Raw genomic sequence first — 11,126 nt, 5'->3', positions numbered from 1 at the left:
AATCAAGTATCTTAAAGGGGGTGTTTTCACTGATGGCCTTAATCTCAATTTCATTCAGACCCATTTCATGGAGGTGTAAGAACAGTAAAAAGAAATAACTAATATATATAAATGCCTATGTGTCCCAAGTTAAACACTTTATATATGTATTTTTTCAAATCTTCAAAATAAGCGTGTAACGTGGATTCAATTGCTCCATTTTACAAATGAGGAAACAGAGGCTCAACAAGGCTGAGTGACCTCCCAAGGTCATACCAGTAAGCAGCAGGCCGAGGTCTGAACCAGGTAACCACCAGCCTCTCTGCCAGAACCCTTCCGCCACATCCATCCACCCCCGCCATTTTAAAAATTCAGGCTCTCAAGTGTACAAAAAGATAGTGTTATTTCAGTGGCAAAGAAAGCATGTGAATGTTAATAAGATCTTTATCCTCTGTGTTAATAGATTATTAAACAAGGTTAATATTACTGTGATAGAGAGAAAAAAGCATCCATCAAAATGCCCCCAGAGGCCATGTGTACACAATGCCAAAACATCAGGGTGGAAAGGCAGAATGTTGCTTGGCACCGGCCTGTTTTGCGTAACTGATGCCAAACATATGGATAGAGTGATGGGACCCAACCCCGTGAGAAGGGTGTATGATTCTGCTGAGTGGCAACCCACATGGAGACTGAGCGTGCGGAGTATCTTCTAGCAGAATGTGACATCACTGAACAATCGGAGCAGAACTTAAGGGTCCTATTAAATTGTGGGTGTATTGGACGGGATGAACTGTGGTCCTATTTGAAAGCTCGTGTGTGTTGCTCACTACTTATCACAGGAAGAGCAACAGACTGGGGATGTAACTGAAGGAAAACAGAGGAACTGATTGAAGAGCGCTGTCATGTCCCAGTTAGCCTGGAGCCTAGTATCATTTGAGGATTGTTAGGAAGTGAACTTCAGTGTTGTATAAAGAACATGAACCTGAGTTAGGGGGCCCCAGCTAATATCTAACACAACCTCTAGCCAGCTCAGAGATTTTAGACAAGTTCTGTACCTCTCTAGGTCTTGATATCTTACTCTGTAAGTCTAAGATCAAGAAGTTTTTGTTTGTTTATGTTTGTTTTGATTTGCCTTGTTTGATGGCAGGAGTGACTTTAAGGCTTCACTTTTTGCATCTATGAATTGGGGATAATATTACCTGCGTCATAATGGTCTTTTTTGTGAGTGTTAAAGAAAAGTGCTCATAAGAAAAGGGATGAGCACTGAATAAGATGCAGAATATGAGATCCAAAAGTAAATAGCTGTTAGTATTTTTTTTTTTTTTTTTTTGAGTTGGAGTCACCCAGACTGGAGTGCAGTGGCCTCTCCCGGCCACCGCAGCCTTGACCTGCTGGGCTCCGGCGATCCTTCCACTTCAGCCTTCCAAGTAGCTAGAACTACAGGCGCACACTACCACACCTGTAGTTTTTTTATTTATTGTAGAGATGAGGTCTCACCAAGTTACCTAGGCGGGTCTCAAACCCGCCGGCTCATGCAATTCACTCACCTCAGCTTCCCAAGGCACGAGATTACAGGCTGAGCCACCGAGCCCAGCAATAACTGTTAGTATTATTGTACCATTTTTAAGACACAGTAATCCTTAGCACTAAATTAAAGGCATGTATAATTTAAGGAGCATCAACAACCACTACGGAAGATATGACCAAGAGTCCTTTAATAAAAGTTGCAGACATGGGAGATCCATAGTTTTTTATTGTTGTTAATTGACACTCCTCCCCATCAAATCGAAGAGTCTGCTATTTTTCTAAGAAGATATTTCCATTGGAAGCTAAGCCAACACTATCTCAATATGTTGCTTCACTGAAATCCTTCCAAAGTAAGCAATGCTCAGAGTCTCTAAGTCAGTATTTGCAGGTAGGGAAAATGCAGATTCATATCCTTGTGAGTCACTATCTGAAAGGAGCCCAGAAACCTAAATTTTTAAGAAACTCTCCAGGGGGGTCTTCAACACTAATCTAAATCAAGGTTTCCAAAAAGTACACACATAATGAGTCAATAAAGTATGCAAAGAAAACATCAAAATTTCCACCTCAAGTTATTTTCATTTCTTCTATTTTAAAATTGAATTTTTCACATTTCTATAAAGGTTATAACATATACCCTTATAAATGTGTCATTTTAAAAAAGCATATACATACAAGAGGGAACCAAAACAACTTTGAATTTATTTATAAAAAATTGTATACCTATTATTATATGTTTAAACTTGTCACCTTCAACGTACTCCTATTGAGATCCTTTTTCCACTGCTCAAAACAGTTTTTGAACTCATCAATTTTGATGCCTTTTAGAACTTCTGCCATTTTTGTTTGTTTGCTTCACCTCTTCCCCATTGACTAAATGTTTCCCTCTTGAGGACTTATTCATTCAGCAAAACAAACAAAAAAAAGTCACTTGTGTCAAGACCCAGTGAATAGGGAGGGTGAGACATGGGGATCATGCCTTTTTTGGTCAAAAACTGCTGAACACCCAGCGTGGTGTGGGCAGATGCATTGTCATGGTGGAAGGATCAGTCTACATGTTTGCCACAACTCAGCATGTACCTTCCACAAAACATGATGCAACCGTCTCAAAACTTCTAGACAAAAACTTTGGATAACTGTTTGAACTGAAGGAACAAATTTCAAGTGTACTCCAAGGGGTCCACCCTCCAATAGATCATTCCAGTATTTTTGAGGTTCCTCCCCTTGTGTATGTATAAATGTCTACTTGTCTACGTGTGCACACCATACACATACATATTCAGTTTGGAGACTAACAGTCTAGAATGCTGAATCCTTGGGGAGTACATCTCTTACCCTACCTCTCTGGAATTTGTCAGCTCTTTTGCCATCACACATTTAGTTGTGACTGCTATTAAGTTTTTTTTTTTTACTTCCTTCCAGCTATGCAAGATGCAAATGAGGCTTTCCTTCATATTATTACACAGAAAAACATCAAATCTCTCAAAGGAGAGAACACCCACAAGGTCTAGTTTCCCTAAGCAGTTGACTGAAAAAGGAACCCCGTGCTGGGGGACCAGGAGTAGGTGGCACTGTGGAAGGCTGTTGTTGATTTCATTTTTAAAGGTTGATATATGTTCTCATTCATACTGAGAACCACATGCCTTCTGCCTAAAGTTGGGCAACGTCAAACGAGGGCCCAAACGTCTCCAACACCTGCTGCTCCATATGGGTTTGTATGTGTAAGCAAGTTAATAAACTCCTCACTTCTTTCATTCAACAAATATTTATTGAGTGTCTAGTAGATCTGTTATTGTTCTTGGCACTAGGGCTCAGCCATGAGCAAAGAGGACAAAGTCCTGGCACTCATGACTTTACCTTCTTACAGGAAAGGCAAGGAATAAAGGAAACCAATAAATAAATAAGAATATTGACAGTTCAAGTGACGATTAGACAGAGGACTAAAATAAGATGATAGCTTAGAAAGAACCCAGGGAGGACTACTCAGATGGTGCTGTTGAAGGAAGAGGGTGTAGAACTTTTGAACTTCTCTGGAAGTTACTGAAAGATATGCTCTACAAAACATAATGGGAGAAATCAAGAGGAGGGTGTGGGACTCAGGAAACAGGGATTCAGTAGGAGAGAGGGAAGGGTGCCCAGAATGGTAGTGACAAGAGACCACCAAGACCATGACTATGAGTCCCCTATTCAGATTGTAGCAGATGGGAAGGCTCATGAGAGTCATTTTGAAGAAGATGGCAGTGATAAAAATAGTTTACTTTTAAGAAGATTTACACAAATGGTAGGCAGGATTGGGAGAAGAATAAGTATTCCAGGACTATGCAAATAGAAAAAATAATAACAAAAAAGCAACAATGACAATAATTATGGGCCTCCAAGGCAACAAATCTGTAAATTAAAAATAAAAAAATCATCATACCATATACTGCATGTTTCAGCTACAGATAGGGTTTACACAATCATTGTAATAAAAATATCAAGTACCTATCTTAGCAAAAATACAAAATAAGGATATTAGGAGGATAGAATTCAAGCTACATGATAGAGTCTCTGACGATAAAAGGTTGATTCTCATCCTGCATTGCTTGAAGAAAGTAGAAAAGTAATAAGTTTTAAAACTGAACATTTGATGCCCAGAACTGGACTCTTGAGTGAATTGGCTATGAGACCAAGACTCCTGTACTCTGAACATAGTAATTAATGCAGCCATTAATGAACATAAGGGTGAATCACGGTTTTATTTCAATATCCCTAAATCCCATGATGGCTACTTTCTGATTGAACTATGTTAAGAAAACATATTGCATGCATTTATCAAAACACCATATGTACCACATAAATGTGGACAATTATTGTGTGTCAATGAAAATACAGAAGACCACGATTTGTCCACTGAGAAGCTTAAAGACAGAGTGGCAGGACCACATTTGGCTAAAAAATAAAATAAAATAAATTTGCACCATTTCTCAGTTGGCTTCCTATCACCTCTCTGTTTCTGGATACGTGACCAGCTTTCCTTCTGTTTTTAAGCAGAATCATGTGAATTTGCAGGGTTTGCCTGAGTCACCACACTATATTAAGGCCCAATCCTGAGCCCTCCCCATTCTTACTCTCGAATTGAGGACTCGTTCTCAAAAGGAGAAAGCCACTAGCAGGGGAACCCAGCCTGGCCTAAAAAAATAAATGCTTGGATCACAAATGTTTCCTTGAAGTATAAGAAATAATATAACATCAGCCAGGCCCATCTTTTAATTACATGATTTGGCCATGCAAATATTCATAGGCACTTTGAATAAGGCAATGGACTTTTATTTAAGTGTGTAATATAAAGAGCTCTACTACAATTGCTGATCAGTGCTTCTTTCTTATTTATTGCCTTCCTTTCTCTCATGTCCCGGCCTTGCCCCAATAATAAAATCCCACTTAGCACTTACTTTTTTCAAAAAAACATCATTTTTCACCATTTCAGGAGTGAAAAAAAAGGAAGATGAAAGTTTTCTTTTTTCTTTCTTTTTCTTTTTTAAGAGACTAACGTTTTTCTCTCCTCCCAAATATTTAATCATAATTATATTAAGAAGCATTTATAAAAAGTTAAGTAATAAAATTAAATAGGTTGGAGAAAAACAGAGAAGCAGACAGCAAGGATTAAGTGTAGTAATATAAAGAATAGATTATATTTAATGAAAATTTCCTCGGTGTTCAACATTTTTATTATACTTAATAGTGCTGGGCTTCATTTTTGTCTTCAGTAATTGTGTGTCCATAATGAATGGCCGTTCTTATTCCCCCATTGAGCCCTGACAGAAATTAATAAACCTAATTCTGTAGGTTTAAGTTTAATTTTGTTGAAATATATAAAGTAGTTACATATTCACTTAGCAGCAAACCGAAATGCAGTGGCCTTACGTTTCTCAGCAACTTTATAGCAAGCAAATTGTTTTCTGGATCTTTCTCTCCCTCTCTTTGCTCTTTCCTGTTCTGGTGCCTTGTTTGTGATGCTTTCAGCTACAGAGGACATGCGTGGCCACAGAGGTGGAACGGTGGCCAGGGTGAACGTTGTAAAATGTACAATTATGTGATCTAGTACTTTTCCAAGAACAGCTGTTAATGATTGCTAAGCACTCTCTTGTTGGTTTACAGTTTGATCAAGAAGGTATGTAATAAAAGAATGGGGGATGGGCATCTTACAAGCCAGCAGTCCTCTAGTAATAAATAATGTCCACAGCCTGGTTGCCAGAGTTCAGAGAAAATGGAATCTCCCCTTCAGGGCCCCAAGCACCCGAGGAAAGCTTCCATGAGGATTTAGCCTTGGGGAATTGGAAGAAATTTAAATGAGTCATATCACATCTTTATATATCCCACATAAAGGAATGGGTTCACATCTGACTAGTCCACCCATTTGTAATTGACTGTAAATGTCTTCTTGAGGAAAAGCCAACTACATCTGGTGATCATTCCTCCCTCCATTCTTCTGTTTCTACCACTCTCCCACTTCATCTCTCCCTCAGTTCCTCCTTTCATCTGTCCTTTCACTCATTCATTCAACAAACGTTTGATTCTATCACGTGTTATCAGTAGAGATGAAATGGACAGTATAAACCAACATAATCCAAAAATTTATGGAGTTTATTGCTTTTTTAAAAAAAGTAATCAACACAAAAATATGATTACAGGAGTTATTTGGGGAAGAAGACATGTAACAGAAGGAGAATCGAGATACTTCTGTGAATCACAAAATGCTTTCTGAGAAAATTAAGCAGAGCTGAGACCAGAAAGACAGAAAGTCCTGGGCAGAAAAAGGCAGTGTGAGTGGGGTTTCAGGTACAGAGGCCCTGCCCATGGGGCAGCATGACAAATCTGAGGACCAAATGGGTGGGAAGGGAAGAAGTGATAGAAGGGGAGGCATCAAAGATAGCCAGGGCCCAGAGTGGAGTGGGCTTGTGGGCCACCCTAGGAAGTTTGAGCCTCATGACAAGAACAATATCGACCATCAGAAAGCCCTAAGAGGGCAAGGGACTTGCTCAGGGCTGCCGTTATGGGAACATGAAGCATTAGGCAGAGAATGAATTGAATGCATAGAAAAGCTCATTTGTATCCTCTTTACTTGTTTTTAAAGTGAGGAAACATAACCAGAAACTTTGTTCAAAGCTTGCACACAGAACCAAGAATGCTGACATCAGTCTTTTTATCCCTACACCTTATTAACCTCCTTCCCTGGAGTCCTTATTAGCCCAATTGACCAATCTCAGTGGTGACAGTCCAAGGTCAAGCACGTGAATTCCTATCTGGAGTCAGAGGTTACTGCATATAATTTGTATCTACAAAATGCTTTCTAGTAATTTCTTCAAAGCATCATACTAGTAGACTGAAAGGGTAAAATAATAGGGACTTCTCTGGACATATTATACCACGGTAATTCCATTTCACAGATTAGCTATGTCAAGGTAGATGTCGGGATTTAGTGCATGTCCTCCATTTTGTCCTCATATGTTATTTTCCCCCCTGAATTGTGCCCTTATACACAATCATGAAAATTACACAGGGGCTTCAGCAACTACCCAAAACAGCCACATTGAGATTCAAAATACGTTTCTCGTCCCAGCTCTTCACTTAAACAATCATGAGATGCTGGATAAGGCATTCTTTTTAATAGGGACCTGATCTTCGGACAGTGGGTTCTAAGGTCTGGCAATTCTAGGTTCTGAGTTTGAGAATGAAGGTTGGCACCACATGGAGGTCCTTGTTACTGCCTAGCAGTGAGATTCTGTCTTGCTGCTCACTGGAACTTGTCAGTGCTGTGCTCAACCCACTTCGTCAAAGTAGGGTGTGAGAGGGGAAAAAAATGCAACCTGAAAGAAGAGATGTATCTTGGAGTCAGATTCATTAGGTTTCAATTCTAGTTTCTGTGTGACTTTGTGCATGTTAATTAACTTTTCAGGGCTTCAGTTTCCTTATCTACTAAATAAAGGTCATATATCTGCCTTGCCGGATTGTTTTGGAGATTAGAGAAAATGTACAAAATCATGTAGCTTAATCCTTGACTTGAGCAGATACTCAGTAAACATTTCATGCCATCCTTTCTTTCTTCTTTCTACCCAGCCTTTCACTCTCCCTTCCCCTCAACCTCCTTCACTCTCTTTTCTTGCCTCTACCCTTTCTTCATATCCTATCTCTCCTTCCTATAGAGAATAATTGCAGTAGTTCTTGAAAACTCACCCTCATAACCCTCCTTTATTGATAAATCTTTACAACATAAACTTCATTTCTTTGTCCAAATGCAAGCAGGGACTTTGGATTACGGTTATAATTTTAGTTGTGGTGCAGCTGACAGCCTTCTCAGTCATAATACCTCCATAAGTCTGCACTGATTTGATTCTTTTTGAAAGTTTATTGAGAAAAGGGAATGGTGTGGGCCTGAAGAGAGCCTCTGACGGCATCTACAAAAGGGGAGGGGAAAGTGTGTGACTGTAGGAATGAAGGGACACGGAGAGGGGACCCTGGGTTCTGAGACCCACCCAAGATTTATCTCTGGTCAAACCATCTCAAGAACACTAGAATCTGCTTCCCTCAGAGCCTAACAGATTGAAGCTGCTATTTTCCTTCCCAAGGTTATAAGTTCAAGTACATGGAGTATGTGTGTTGGGGAAACTTGCCAATGATAAGAACAGGAGATTATCCTGAGAGTATTTCACTGGCCCCGTCTTTCCTCAGCTCTTCCTGAACACTGGACTCTCCACTAGGACCTTGTCACTGCCAAGTCACAGTCCTATTGCTCACACACATTGCTTTGCCTTTAGAGTCATCTGCTTCTCACATACACAGGGCAATGAGAGACCATCTTCTGATAAGAAGAGCAATTAGCAGTCTGGTAATCAGTAGTTATCAGTTTCCCCTCTTTCCCATCAACACCATACAAAAAAAAAATCTGAGATTCCAGAAGTCAGTAACCCCACTTCCTGATTGGAGGAATGTCATGGTAATGAGTAATTGAATTTTTCATCCACCCTTGCCAAAGAATTTTCTATTATTTTTTTCCTAGAAGTTTGTGAAGAAGAAAAAGGTCTAGCATATGTTTTTGCTTGAGAAGGGTTAGGATGAGCAGTGGCCCTTAGCTGCTCAGGCAGAGCGAGGCTTGGGTATTGCTCCTGCTTTTCCCAGGATGACAAAAAACCAGGAGTAAATAGTAAACAGCACAGCATTCTCCAAACACAAGTGTGTACACATGTGAGGTAGAATGTTATAAATGATGGTACTTGAACTCACTATCTATATATCCAATGGTCTATTTTATCCATCCACCCACCCATCCTTCCACTCTTTCATCTATCTATTCATGCATTCATCTATCCAGCCAGCCAGCAAGCCAGTCAGCCAGCTATCCATCCCTTCACCTACTCACCAATCCATCCATCCATCTGCCCGCAGATATTAATGAGCACTGTAGCATTTTAGTCTCTCTGCCAGTATCTTAAGATTCCACAGTGAACCAGGTACACATATTTTCTGTCACACCAAGTTCTCAGTTGTGAGGGAATACACAAATACTTAACCAAGCTATAGAACAATGTGATAACTATTAAGATAGGAGTTCAAGGTGCAAAGTTGCAGATACATAGCTCAGGTTTAGAGTCACCAGTCATGGTATCTCTGAGGAAACTCTACCTGGGCAAAAGAAACCAACGCTGTAAAAGAATTATGTCAATTGGGCAGGTGGAGGGGAGCAGAAAGAAAAGAAGGATTCTAGACATTTATTGAGTGCCTATTGCATGCCCAGATACCAGGTTTGTCCTATTACAGCTGTTTCTTCCATTTGTTTTCACAGTAACTAGAGAAATGAGACCTCTAAACATGTAACTTGCTTGCCCAAGCACTCAGAAGCAGATTTCATAAGTAACCCAAGCTTTCTCTTGTTCCTGCACCCTTATTCTTTTGCTTCTTCTATGAGTTCTCCTCCCCCATAACTCTTTTTGGGATTATCAGGGAATGAGGGAACACACTCTCTAACTAAGATGAGGTAAAACTGTGGGTTCTGGATTCAAAGAAATCTAAATTTCAATTCCTTTCTGATATCTACTTCAGTATGACTTCGGGCAACTTATTTATCTTCTCTGAGCTTTAATGTTCTCATCTGTAAAATGGGGATAAAAATAGTTTCTACCTCTGAGTTTTATGAGAAATTAAATATACAAAGTGCTCAGTTAGCACAGTATCTGACCCAATCATGGTTCAGTGAATGCTCCTATATTACTCTTTTAATTACCTCCCTAGAAGTAGGGCTTGTGTATAGGAAGAAAGATATGGGAGATGAGACATAGAGGAAAAATGTCCTCAATCCTTTACATGGAGGCTAAACAAAGAGGCCTTTGTGTGTTCTTGCCCATCAGCTGGAGGGAGACATGGGGGAGAAAGACCTGGTAAGTCTTGTTCTATGGTGGGTTCAGAGAGAATCATGAAACCTTGCAATGTGTCCCATCCTCATGCTAACCCTAGCAGACAGGTCTTGCTGGATTTCCCAGGCTTGACTCTCCTGCAATGCAGACATCAGAGACTCTAAGGCAGCCTCCTGGAGTAGTCCTGTGTTCTAAGCCTCTTCTAGCCCCTTAAGCCCCTCAAGACCAGAGATGTAGTGCCTGAGAACCCTCCACCCCATCCTCCAGAACTACTTAATTTGAAGGTCAAAATCTCAGGGGTGCCGATACCACTTCTGCGGTTCCATTTCTTAACACATCCCCACTTTGAAACTTGTGCTCAGAGTGAGGGCCAAGGGTGGTGGTGGCTACTTCAGGCAGACCGGGAGAGGCCCTGAAGAGCTGATCCCTCCCCTCAGGGCCTTGCAGGGGCCTTCCCTGAGCCTGTCCCTGCTCTGGGCCTCCTTTCCCCCCACTATTTCTGCCCATGTAAATGTGCTTCTCTGATTCCTGCCAACACACTTGGTTTTGTAATGTTGTTTAATAACTCGAGCCACCTTAATGAAATATTCATACTCCTTTCCCTCTTGGAGAATTTACCCAGATTTTCAGAAATTTCTCTCTCACCTGTTTCAAAGACAGCTCTCCAGGAGGAGGACCCTGAGTGAGACCTGGAAATCCCCAGCCCAGGCAGGCAGAGAGGCTGTGGGAGGACTCCTCCACAGGGAGGTACTGAGGAAACCACCAATTGCAGGGTCCTCCTGGAAGAACTGGGAGCCCTAAATAGAATGGCCAGGGACTGGAATATTTGAATTGGGATCCCCTAGATAAGACCTCCACTCTGGGAAACGGAGGGACCTTTCTCCTCAAGATTAGCATCCTGGCTAACGCTGCCTTGCAATAGCAGTCTCTGTAGGACCCGAGCTTCCTGACGCTGAGCAAAGACTGCCACCTGTTGAATACTCAGGATAGCGTGTTCCTTCCAAGGGCTTCAGGCTCAGGGGTAATAATGCTGCAGGCACAGTGTATCTTCTGTCCATTCAAGTTCAGAATCAGGGAAATCCAGCCAGTACCTACTGCACGGACCTTCTGGTGCCCATCGGCAAAATGAGGTTGGTGCCCTGAGTGACCTCCCACAGCTCAGGGAAGGGGCGTTGAGCTGCCCTGGTCACAAAGCGGGTCAGAATGTCCCGCCCTCTCTCTGATGTCATCAGG

At 41.1% G+C, this 11,126-nt stretch overlaps 1 pseudogene; it reads left to right on the top strand.

Annotated features, from left to right (window-relative positions):
* The first annotated feature begins 661 nt into the window (after nucleotides 1-661).
* Nucleotides 662-11,126, top strand: part of LOC103271866 — a 111,467-nt pseudogene continuing 101,002 nt past the window's right edge.

Source organism: Carlito syrichta, unplaced genomic scaffold (genome assembly GCF_000164805.1).
Source record: "Carlito syrichta isolate Samal-C Ts95f unplaced genomic scaffold, Tarsius_syrichta-2.0.1 Scaffold311949, whole genome shotgun sequence".
In the NCBI taxonomy this organism is placed as follows: domain Eukaryota; kingdom Metazoa; phylum Chordata; class Mammalia; order Primates; family Tarsiidae; genus Carlito; species Carlito syrichta.
Note: the sequence above shows the minus strand (reverse complement) of the source record. Positions and strands in the feature narration are given on the sequence as shown.